Here is a 12,663-nt window from a genome sequence, read left to right on the forward strand (position 1 = left end):
AGAACAATTAGGAAAAAAGGTCAAGGAAACAGAAAAATCTATAACCAACACTATAAACCACTTAGACTTAACAGACATTTATAAAACACTTCACCCAACAATAGCAAAATATACATTCTTTTCAAATGCACATGGGATATTTTCCACAAGAAACTATATGCTAGGCTAGAACAGAAAACTTAATAAATTAAAAAAAAAAACAATAAAAAACAGTTTGTCTATCCATAATGTAGTTAGAAATAAATAACGGAAAAATGGGAAACTCAAAAACATGGAATTTAAACAAAACACTCCTAGGGGCGCCTGGGTGGCTCAGTAGGTTAAGCGTCCGACTCAAGCTCAGGTCATGATCTCACTGTCTGTGAGTTCGAGCCTGGGCTCTGTGCTGACAGCTTAGAGCCTGGAGCCTGCTTCGGATTCTGTGTCTCCCTCTCTCTCTGCCCCTCCCCCATCATGCTCTGTCTCTGTCTCTGAAAAATGGATAAAGCTTAAAAAAATTTTTTTAAACAAAACACTCCTAAATAATCAATATATTAAAAATGAAAAAGGAAGGGCACCTGGGTGTCTCAGTCGGTTGGGCGTCCAACTTCAGTTCGGATCATGATCTCACAGTCCATGAGTTTGAACCCTGCATTGGGCCCTGTGCTGACAGCTCAGAGCCTGGAGCCTGCTTCAGATTCTGTGTGTGTCTCTCTCTCTCTGCCTCTCCCCTGCTCATGCTCTCTGTCTCTAAAATAAATAAAAAAACATTAAAAAAATTTTTTTTAATGAAAAAGGAAACTAGAAAACAATTTGTGAATAATAAATGAAGACAACATATCAAAACTTATGACATGCAATTAATGATTAGAGGAAAGCTTTTAAAGTTTAAAGTGCCTGTAATTAAAAGTAAATATCTAGGTCAAATTTAACCTCCCTCCTTAAGTCACTGTAAAAAGAAGAGTAAACATATCATATATGAAAAATATCCAAAAATAAATGAAACTAAAATCTGGTTCTATGAAAAGTGGGTTTTTTTATTAAAAATTTTTTAAAATGTTTATTTTTGAGTGGGGGGGGAGGGGCAGAGAGAGAGGAAGACACAGAATCTGAAGCAGGCTCCAGGCTCTCAGATGTCAGCACAGAGCCTGACACAGGGCTTGAACCCACAAACCGCAAGATCGTGACCTGACCAAAGTCGGATGCTTAACCAACCTAGCCACCCAGGCGCCCCTGGTTCTATGAAAAGTTTTTAAAAGTTCACAAATGTTTAGATGATCAAGAATGACCAGAGAGAACGAAGACTCCTATTACCACAATCATAAGTGAAAGAGGGGACAGTACTACCAACCTTACAGAAATAAAAATTGATTACAAAGGATTAGGATGAACAATTGTACAACAAGAAATCGGGAAGCCCATGGGGCGCCTGGGTGGCTCAACTGGTTCAGTGTTCAACTCTTGGTTTCCACTCAGGTCATGATCTCATGGTGCATGGGATTGGGCTCCCGTGTCAGGGCTCTGTGCTGACAGCATGGAGCCTGCTTGGGATTTCTCTCTCTCTCTCTCTCTCTCTCTCTCTCTCTCTCAATCTCTCTTTCTCCCTCTGCCTCTCCTCTGCTCATGCACTCTCTATCTCTCTCTCAAAATAAATAAACATTTAAAAAAATCAGAAAACTCAGATGAATTGAATACATTCATACAAAGGCACAAACTTCCAAATCTACTCATGGAGGTAGAATATTTGAATAATATTCTAACAAATAAGTAAATGAATTAGTTATTTTAAAAACTACCCATAAAGAAAAGCCTAGGTCAGCACAGCTTCACAGTTAAAGTCTACCAAACCAAGCAGAATACTAATTCTTTACAAACTCTTGAAGTAAAAAGGAGGGAAAACTTCCTAATTTTATGAACCCAAAATTAACCTGATAGCTACATCAGAAAAAGACATTACAAAAAAGGGCAACTATCACTAATACCTTTTATGAATATGGATACAAAAAATCTAAACAAAACACTAGTAATCTGAATCTAGGAACATATAAAAAGAATTATATACCTTGACCAAGTGGGATTTATCCGTGGAATTCAAAATTAGATGGTTAATCTAATGTAACATATCAGAATAATAAAAAATAGGAGCACATGGGTGGTTCAGTCAATTAAGCGTCTGACTCTAGATTTTGGCTCAGGTCATGATCTCACCGTTCATGGGTTCAAGCCCTACCTCAGGCTCTGCACTGACAGTGCTGAGCCTGCTTGGGATTCTCTCTCTGCCTCTTTCTCTGCCTCTTCCCCACTCACGTGCTCTGTTTTTCTCTCTCTCTCTCTCTCTCAAAATAAATAAAACTTAAAAAAATTAAAAATAAACTACATGACCATCTTCATTCATGAAGAGAAAGCATTTACAAAATCCAACACCCTTTCATGACAAAAGAGAGTGAACGTATGAATAGAAGGGAACTATCTCCACAGGATAAAATTGACAGCTACCATTAGATTTAGTGATGCTTACCCCTGATGTTGGAAGAGGACAAGTCTATACCTTATTGCCTCTTCTAATCAACATTGTTCTACAGATCTAGCTGGGACAAATAGGAAATATCAATAAAGGCACCCATAGTGGAAAGAAGGAAGGAAAATGATCTCCATTAATAGATGGCATGACCTTATATACAGAAAATCCAAAAATTTGACTATAACACTATTAGAATGGAGCAAGATTGCAGGATGCAAATAAATATGCAAAAATAAAATATTTTTATACATATGCAATAACAATCTGAAATAAGTAATTCCATTTATAATAGTATCCAAATTAATAAAATATTTAACAAAAATTCAAACTGTATACTTTAAAAAATACAAAATACTAATGAAAGAACTTAAGGTAATTAAGTGAAGATCATCCCATGTTTATGAACCAGGCTACTCAATAATAAGATCACGATATTCTCCAAAGTGATCTAAACGTTATGCAACTCCTGTCAGAGTCCCAACTGGCTTCTTTGTAGAAACTGACATGCTGACTTCTAAATTCATATGAAATTGCAAGTAATTCAGAATAACCAAATCAGTTAGGGGGAAAAAAAAAAAACCCTGAAAAACTAACATTTACCAATCTAAAAGTTACAGATATACAATAATCAAAGCAGTTGGACACTGGCATAAGGTTAGATGTATCTACTGTTTTGTTTTTTTGTTTTTTGTTTTTTTTTTTTTAGAGAGCACAGGCAGGGGAGAAGGGCAGAGGGAGAGAGAGAATCCCAAGCAGGTCCCACACCCAGCATGGAGCCAATTCGGGGCTCGGCTCAATCCCCACAGCCCTGTGATCATGACTCAAGCCAAAATCAAGTCGGACACAACTAAGCCACCAGGCGCCCCATAAGGTTAGATATATCAATCAACAGAATAGAACTGATTGGAAATTAAATCCATGTATCTCTCTGGTCCATTGTTTTTTCTTTTTTCTTTTGAGAGAGAGCGAGTAGGGAGGGGCAGAGAGAGAGAAGGAGAGGATCCCAAGTAGGCTCCATGCTGTCAGCACAGAGCCTGATGTGGGGCTCAAACTCACAAACTGTGAGCTAATGACCTGAGCGGAACCCAGGAGTCAGATGCTTAACCTACTGAGCCACCCAGGCGCCCCTCTGGTCAAATAAGTTTTGACAAGAGTGCAAAGACCTTTTAGTGGAGAAAGGACAGTCTTTTTAACAAATGATGATAGGAAAACTGGATAGCTACATACAAAAGAATGAAATTAGACCCTTTCCTCACAATATATACAAAGATGAACTAAAAACTGATCAATGACCCAACTGTAAGGCATGCAAATATAAAACCTATAGAAGAAAATACAGGAGTAAATTCATCATGACCTTAAATTTGGCAAAGGATTCTCAGCACACCAAAAGCACAAACAAGGAGAAAAAAATGGAAAAATTGGGCTTCATCAAAATTGAAATTTTCAAAGAACATTCCCGGTAAAACTGAAAACACAATCTACAGAATAGGAGAAAATATTTATAAATGATATATTTGATAAGGGTTTAATAGCCACATTATGTAAAGATGCCCACAACTAAAGAACAAAAAGACATCTGGTAACAGATTTCAATAGACATTTCTCCAAAGAAGATATAGAAATATCAATAAGCATGTGGAGGAAAAATATGCCAAAAGTCGTGATCAGGGAAATGCATATAAAAACCATAACAGGGGTACCTGGGTGGCTCAGTCGGTTTTGCGACTCACCTCGGCTCAGGTCATGATCTCACAGTCCGTGAGTTCGAGCCCCATGTCGGGCTCTGTGCTGACAGCTCTGAGCCTGGAGCCTGCTTCGGATTCTGTGTCTCCCTCTCTCTCTGACCCTCCCCCGTTCATGCTCTGTCTCTCTCTGTCTCAAAAATAAATAAACATTTAAAAAATAAATAAATAAATTTAATGAGAGGGGTGCCTGGGCAGCTCAGTAGGTTGAGCGTCCGGCTTCGGCTCAGGTCATGATCTCGCGGTCTGTGAGTTCAAGCCCAGCGTCCGGCTCTGTGCTGACAGCTCAGAGCCTGGAGCCTACTTCTGACTCTGTTTCTCCCTCTCTCTCTGCCCTCCCCTGCTCATGCTCTGTCTCTCTCTCTCTGTCAAAAACAAATAAACATTAAAAATTTTTTTTTAATAAAAAATTATTTTAAAAAAATTTAATGAGAGAGAGCAAGAGCAAGTGCTGGGGGGTTGAGGGACAGAGAGAGAGGGAGACAGAAGATCTGAACTGGGCTCTGTGCTGGCAGCAGAGTCCCATGTGAGGTTCAAACTCATGAACTGCAAGATCATGACTTGAGCTAAAGTCAGATGCTCAACTGACTGAGCCACACAGGTGCCCCTATTAATTTATTTTGAAAGACAGCATGTGTGTGCAAGGTGGGTAGGGGCAGAGAGGGAGAGGGAATCCTAAGCAGGCTCTGCACTGTTACTGCAGAGCCCAATGCAGGGCTCAATCTCACAAACTGTGAGATCATGACCTGAGGTGATATCAATAGTCAGACACTCAACCAGCTGAGCCACCCAGATGCTCCAACGGGATGATTCATTTAAAATGCTAAAAGGGCATCAGCTGGCTCAGTCCATAGAACATGCGACTCTTGATCTTGGGGTCGTAAATTCAAGCACCACGTTGGCCACAGAGATTACTTAAAAAACAAAAGTTAAAATGCTAAAAGAAACACTGTCAACTGAGAACTTTATATGTGGCAAAATTGTCCTTTAGAAAATGGGGGGGGGGAGTAAAAAAAAAAAGTTAAAAAAAGTGGGGGAGAAATTAAGACTTCCCTGATAAAGGAAAACTGAGAGTTCATTTTCACTAGACATTCTCTACAAAAATCCCAAAGGGAGACTTTCAAGTTGAAAGGAAGCCAGACAGTAACTCAAACCCATATGGAGTTATAAAAAACTCCCGTAGAGGAAAATACATAGGGAAAATATAAAAGCCATTATTTTTGTAATTTTGGTTTAACTCCACTTTTTGTTTTCTACAGATATAAAAGATAAATGAATAAAAAATAGTTATATATACATTAATGGGTACACAGTACATAAAAATGTTAATTCATGGGACACCTGGCTGGCTCAGTTGGTGGAATATCCAACTCCTGATCTCATGGTCATGAGTTCAAGCCCCATGTTGGGCATAGAGCCTATTAAAAAAAAAAAAGTTGGGGTGCTTGGGTGGCTCAGTCGGTTAAGCGTCCGACTTCGGCTCAGGTCATGATCTCGCGGTCTGTGGGTTCGAGCCCCGCGTCGGGCTCTGTGCTGACAGCTCGGAGCCTGGAGCATGTTTCGGAATCTGTGTCTCCCTCTCTCTCAGACCCTCTCCCGCTCATGCTCTGTCTCTCTCTGTCTCAAAAATAAATAAACGTTAAAAAAAAAAAAATTAAAAAAAAAAGTTACCTCATGACTTAATCTAAAGTCAATGAAAGTGGAACTGAAAAGCAGAGTTTTTGTATGTGAACAAAGTTGATGTCAATTTAAAATAGATTGTTATATAACTTTAGGATATATACTTCCCAAGGTAACCACAAACAGGATACTATAGAACATACCCAAAAGGGAATCAAAGAGTGTCACTATCGGTACAGAGTTTCAGTTTAGAAGATGAGAAAGTTCTGGAGATAGGTGGTGATGGTTGCATAACCATGTAAGTGTATTTAATGCCACTGAATTTTAACCTTAAAAATGTTTAATATACTAAATCTTATTTAAACATATTTTAGCAGAGTAAAATACTACAGTGAGATACTACTTCATACCTACTAGGATACCTACAAAGAAACAGGTGTTGGGGGGATGTGGATAAATCAGAACCCTCATATGCTGCTGATTGGAATTAAAAATAGTGTGACTGCTTTGGAAAACAGTCTAGCAATTTTTCAAAATGTTCAAAATGGAGTTACCATATGATACAGCAATTCAACTGGTAGGCATATAGAAGAGAAATGAAGATGTATATCTACACAAAAACTTGAACATGAATATTCTTTGCGGACTACTCATAAGAATCAAAAGGTAGAGGAGTGCCTGGGTGGCTCATTATTTAAGCCTCCAACTGTTAATGACACAAATGCCCATCAAAAAATAGGACAGATGTGCCTGGATGGCTCAGTCAGTAGAGCATGTGACTTTTGATCTTGGAGTCATGAGTTGAACCCCATTTTGGGCATAGAGATTAGTTAAAAAAAAAGTAGAGCAAAATAAAATAGGATTTATTCTTATTATGGGAGATTACCTAATGATAAAATAGTACAAACACAGATGATTCTCACAAATGCGAAATTAAGCAAAACAGGCCAGATAAAAATGTACACAATATTATGTAAAATCACATATCAACTACTTTTATATGAATCTAATTAAAATGAATCTATCATAATAGTGGTAAGAACAGTGGTTACCTTTGTTGAGGGTAGGGAGGGGTGAGTTGGTAATGACTAGAAGGAAATACGTTTTTCTTGATTAGGAAAATGGTTAAATGGGTATATATACATGTTAAAATGTGATGGTTAAATGGGTATATATACATGTTAAAAACAAACTAGAATGTTGTTTGCATGATTTGCAGTAATTTATGTTTCAGTTAGAAAAAATATATAAAACACATGCATAGATAAGGTGGCAGAGGTGAGTTTGGAATTCACATTCTTCTCACTACAAAGTAAGTTCTAACTCTGGTTCTTGCCTGTGTAGTGCAGAATTACTTCATTATGGAATGAAATCTGAGCATGAGTAATTTGCTGGAAAGTTAGAAATAATGTATAACCTACCAAAATACACTAAAGCATAAAGGTTAGTAAATAATTCCATTCACCTCCATGGATATCACTTGGGTGCAATAAAAATTATCTTAGTAGACCTGGAGTACACAGACTCTGCACTTTCCAAAGAAAGGAATGGCCCGTGGCCAGCTACTGTGAGATAAGCTCGGAGCCCTTAGAATATCCTCCCTTTAAAAGCTTTTTTTGAGGGACACCTGGGTGGTTCAGTTGGTTAAGTGACTCTTGATTTCAGCTCAGGTCATGATCTCACAGTTCCTGAGTTCGAGCCTCATGTCGGGCTCTGTGCTGATGGTGTGGGGCCTGCCTGGGATTCTCTCTCCTCTCTCTCTGCCCTTCCCCTGCTCACTCACTCTCTCTCTCTCAAAAATAAATAAGTAAACTTAAAAAATAATAAAAGCTTTTTTGAGCTATGCCAAATAGTCTATGCTAACAATGTGACTTTTGGTAAACTGTTTTGTTGCCAGGGGCCCTCTGTAGGGGCTTGAAATTGAGTAGGTAAGGGTAAATCACATAGTTACTCCATGCCTATATTTCATTTGTTTGTTTGTTTGTTTCCCGTGGCTGTTTCTGATCCTCAATAAAAACTCTGGACCCAAAGCTCAGGTGAGCTTCCATGGCTCAGTTCACATGTGTTCTTACAAATTGTTGCTGGGAGAATTAAGCACTGTTTGTGTGAGTCCAATGGAAGCTCACATCTAGTTTTTTCCTGCTCTTCCTCCTATGTGACTTTTCTCTTTGCTGATTTTAATCCTATGTGACTTTTCTCTTTGCTGATTTTAAATTATATCCTTTCATAACCACCATTTTCTTTAATTCTGTAAGTCCTAGCACATCATCAAATTTGAGGATGTTTTTGGGGAACTCTGACAAATCATGGCTTTAGAGTAAGTTGATCAAAACCTTATAGCCTTGGGTTTGTGTCCATTATATCCCTTTTCAACAACTACAAAGGGACATTGTCTGATTTCTTTAATAATCTTTACCATACCCTACCATAATTTTAGTCCTATTCATAGTATATATTTACATGGTCTGTTATAAACAAGTTAAGGGATAGAAGCTATGTCTCTTTAAGTTACATGAACAATACTGGCATACTTTAGGCACTTAATTACATGTTACATGAACAATATTGGCAAATTGTAGGCACTTAATATCTGATGTTTGACTTAGAAATGCAAATTCTAGAAATTCTTCCTTAAGAAACAGATATAAGGGTGCCTGGGTGGATCAGTTGTTGAGCATCCACCTTCAGCTCAGGTCATGATCTCACAGTTTGTGAGTTCGAGGCCCACATCAGGCTTGCTGCTGTCAGTATAGAGCCTGTTTCGGATCTTCTGTCTCTCCTCTCTCTCTCTCTGCCCCTCCCTCACTTACGCTCTCTCTCCCTCAAAAAAACATTTAAAAAAAGAAAAGAAACATATAAAAGCAGGGATGCCTGGCTGGCTCAGTCGGTAGAGCATGTGACTCTTGATCTTGGGATTGTGAGTTCAAGCCCCATGTTGGGCATGGAGCCTACTTTAAAAAAAAAAAGAAAAGAGGGGCGCCTGAGTGGCTCAGTCGGCTGAGCGTCCGACTTTGGCTCAGGTCATGATCTCACGGTCCGTGAGTTCGAGCCACGTGTTGGGCTCTGTGACGACAGCATAGAGCCTGGAGCCTGCTTTGAATTCTGTGTCTCCCTCTCTCTCTGCTCCTCCCCCGCTCATGCTCTGTCTCTCTCTCTCTCTCCTTCAAAAATAAATTTAAAAAAGCATTAAAAAGAAAAGAAACATATGAATGCAGATAAAATTCTATTATAAAGATCCACATATACTACAAAATAGTTTATGATCATTCTGAATATCTAATAGTAGGCAATAAAGGTTAAATAAAGTATGGTGAGCTGTAGGTTGTCAATATCTGCAGTATTTGCCCTTGATCCATATTAAATGTTGATGAAAAAAATTTGATGAATTAGTGAGACAATCAGATTTAAAAAATGATCAGAGGTTGTATACTATCATAATAAAGAACATAGAATCTGTCATCCAAAATTCAGTTCATTAACCTTATTTTTGGTTGTTACTAACTGTGTAACTTTTTACTACATTACTTAACTGACTTTATTTCCTCATCAGTAAAATGGGAAAAACAACAGTGACCTACCTCAAAGTGTTGCTGTATGTATCAAATGAAATAAAACACATAAAGCACTTTCAGTGGCATAACAATGACACCAAGTAAAAGTTGCCTATTAATTAATGAACTTGTAAAGAATATTTCATGTATCTTGTTTCATTATTTTTGAAAATTCCCTTTGTTCTCCTTTTTCTTACAGTGAAATATGAGATTCTCAGGTCTGTTTTTCCATGTCATGTTAACTTATTTCAGTGTCCAACCTTCAGATTACAGTTCTTCCTCATTAATAATATTTGTCACAAAGATTCTCAAAAAGCATAGGAGGACAAATATTCTTGCCCTCCACATAAAGCTGCACACATATAACTAGTTCAAAGAATCTTATCTAACAAGCGACAGCTTGAGCCTAATAATAAAAGGCTCAATCTTGTTCCCATATCCAACACAGGAGTTATATGCATATTTACTTCTGTGTTTGTAAATATGTCCTTTCAAGTATAATGTGTATGATGAGGTCTTGTATGAAACTTGGATCTCCCAGATCATTCCTAGGTCTTATGAAAGAAATCACAATCTCTAAAAAATATGAAACTCTGAATAGCAGTCTTACTAGTTTTATTATGCTCCTCTGGTAATTGAAATTACAAAAGTTTTGAATATTTAGATGTGCCAGATCACATGGTGACCACTACCACTATCTACTTATAACTACATGTCTAGAAGTATCATAAAACTGTAACTTTATCTCTTTTAAAAATGTGGCAAATTCATGGGCCAAATTTCTTTTTTTTTTTTTTATGTTTATTTATTTTTGAGAGAGAAGGAGAGAGCGCAGTAATGGGGAAGGAGTAGTGAGAAGCAGGACAGAGGATCCAAAGCAGGCTGGCAGCACAGAGCATGACACAGGGCTCAAACTCATGAACTGTGAGATCATGACCTGAGCTAAAGTCAGACACTTAACTGACTGAGCCACTCAGGTACCCTCACGGGCCAAATTTCTTGTTGGCAGAAGCAAAATAAAAAACATACTCAAATGCATAAATCTTCCAAAAATAGCAAACTGAATTCAACAATACATTAAAAAGATCATATACCATGATCAAGTGAAATTTATTCCAGGAATGCTAGGATGTTTCCATATCCACAAGTCAATCAATTGACACACAATGAAGGATTAACAAAATTAAGGGTAAAAGGACAAAAAATTAAGGATAAAAATCATATGACCATCCCAATAGATCCAGAAAAAGCATTTGACAAAATTCAACATCAATTAGTTAAAAACTAAACAAAGTGGGCATTGAGGGAACATACCTCAACATAATAAGGTCATATATGACAAGCACAAAGCTAAGATCACACTCAGTGGGAACATCTGAAAGCTTTTCCTCCAAGATCAGAAACGAGAAAGGATGCCCACTCTTACCACTTTTGTTCAACATCAGAAGTCCTAGCCAGAGCAATTAGGTAAGAAAAAAAATTAAAGGCCTCCAAAACAGAAAGGAAGAAGTCAAACTGTCACTATTTGCAGGTGACATTCTATTATTATTTATAAAATTTCTTTCTGATCATTAATTATTAGCATATAGAAATGCAACTGATTTTTGTACATTGATTTTGTATCCTGCACCTTTACTGAATTTGTTTATTAGTTCTAAGAGGTTGTTTTGGTGTAATCTTTAAACAACCCCATTTACAATTGCATCAAAAATAATAAAAAAACATAGGAATAAATTTAACCAAAGAGGTGAAGGACCTGTACACTGAAAACTATAAGACAATGCTGAAAGAAAGTGAGGAAGACACAGATAAATAGAAACGTAATCCATGCTCATAGACTGGAAGAATTAAATACTGTTAAAACATCTAGACTACCACAAAAGATTTATAAATTCAATGCATCCCTATCAAAATTTCAATGACATTTTTCAGAGAAATGCAACAAACAATCCTAAAATATGTATGGAACCACAAAAGACCCTGAAGAGTGAAAGGAATCTTGAGAAACAAAGCTGGAAGCATCATGCATTTTTATTTAAAAAAAATTTTTTTTAATGTTTATTTATTTTTGAGACAGAGAGAGACAGAGCGAGACAGAGCATGAACGGGGGAGGGGCAGAGAGAGAGGGAGACACAGAATCGGAAGCAGGCTCCAGGCTCTGAGCCATCAGCCCAGAGCCCGACTCTGGGCTCGAACTCACGGACCGCGAGATCGTGACCCGGGCTGAAGTCGGACGCTTAACCGACTGAGCCACCCAGGCGCCCCTATTTTAAACTGTATTACAAAGCTATAGTGATCAAAACAGTTATGATATTAATATTTAAAAAAAGACACATTATTCAGTGGAATAGAACAAGGAGCCCAGAAAGAAACCCACATATAAATAGTCAATTTATGACAAAAGAGCCAAGAACATACAGTATTCATGACACAGTGTTGGAAAAACCGGACAACTACATGCAAAAGAATGAAATTGGAACATATTTTACACCATACACAAAAATGAACTCAAAATGGATTAAGGAGTTGAACATAAGACTTGAAACCATGAAGTTCCTAAAAGAAAACATAGTAAACTCCTTGACAATGGTCTGGGCAATGATTTTTGGATTGGACACCAAAAGCAACAAAAACAAAAATAAACAAGTGGGACTACAGCAAATTAAAATGCCTCTGCACAACAAAGGAAACCATCAACAAAATGAAAAGGTAACCTACTGAATGGGAAAAAAGAATTGCAAGTCATACATCTGATAAGAGGTTAATATCCAAAGTATATAAAGAACTGCTTCAACTCAACAGCCAAAAAACAATCTGATTAAAAATGGGTAGAGAGTCTGAATAGATGTTTTCCAAAGAAGACATGCAGGTGGCCAATATACATGAAAAGTTGTTTACCACCACTAATCATCAGGGAAATACAAATCAAAACCACAATGACACATCACTTCACACCTCCTAGAATGGCTACTATCCAAAAGACAAGAAATAACAAGTGTTGGGAAGGATGAGGAGAAAAGGAAATCTATTCTTGTGCACTGCTGGTGGAAATGTATATTGGTGCAGTTGCTATGGAAAACGGTATGGAGGTTCCTCAAAAAGTTAAAAACAGAACTACCATATGATCCAACAATTTCACTTCTGGATATTTATCTGATGGAAACTTGAACATTAACTCAAAAAGATATATATAGATACCCCCATGTTCACGCAGCCTGGGTGTGGAGCCTGCTTAAGATTCTCTCT

The 12,663-nt window shown here is 37.6% G+C and overlaps 1 protein-coding gene across 7 annotated transcripts in view; it reads right to left on the reverse strand.

Annotated features, from left to right (window-relative positions):
- The window catches only part of ZNF260 (zinc finger protein 260), a 74,612-nt gene that overhangs the window by 57,424 nt on the left and 4,525 nt on the right, over window positions 1-12,663 (reverse strand). For 3 of the 7 annotated variants that reach the window (XM_053906388.1, XM_053906387.1, XM_053906389.1), the window contains exon 3: window positions 558-723. The exons of the other annotated variants lie outside the window; for them this stretch is intronic. The gene's annotated coding sequence lies outside the window, so the exon portion shown is untranslated. The remainder of the gene's footprint in view (window positions 1-557; window positions 724-12,663) is intronic. 7 annotated transcript variants of the gene reach the window in all.

The sequence above is a fragment of the Panthera pardus genome, unplaced genomic scaffold, assembly GCF_024362965.1.
Source record: "Panthera pardus isolate Hobbes unplaced genomic scaffold, ASM2436296v1 HiC_scaffold_18, whole genome shotgun sequence".
NCBI classification, from domain to species: domain Eukaryota; kingdom Metazoa; phylum Chordata; class Mammalia; order Carnivora; family Felidae; genus Panthera; species Panthera pardus.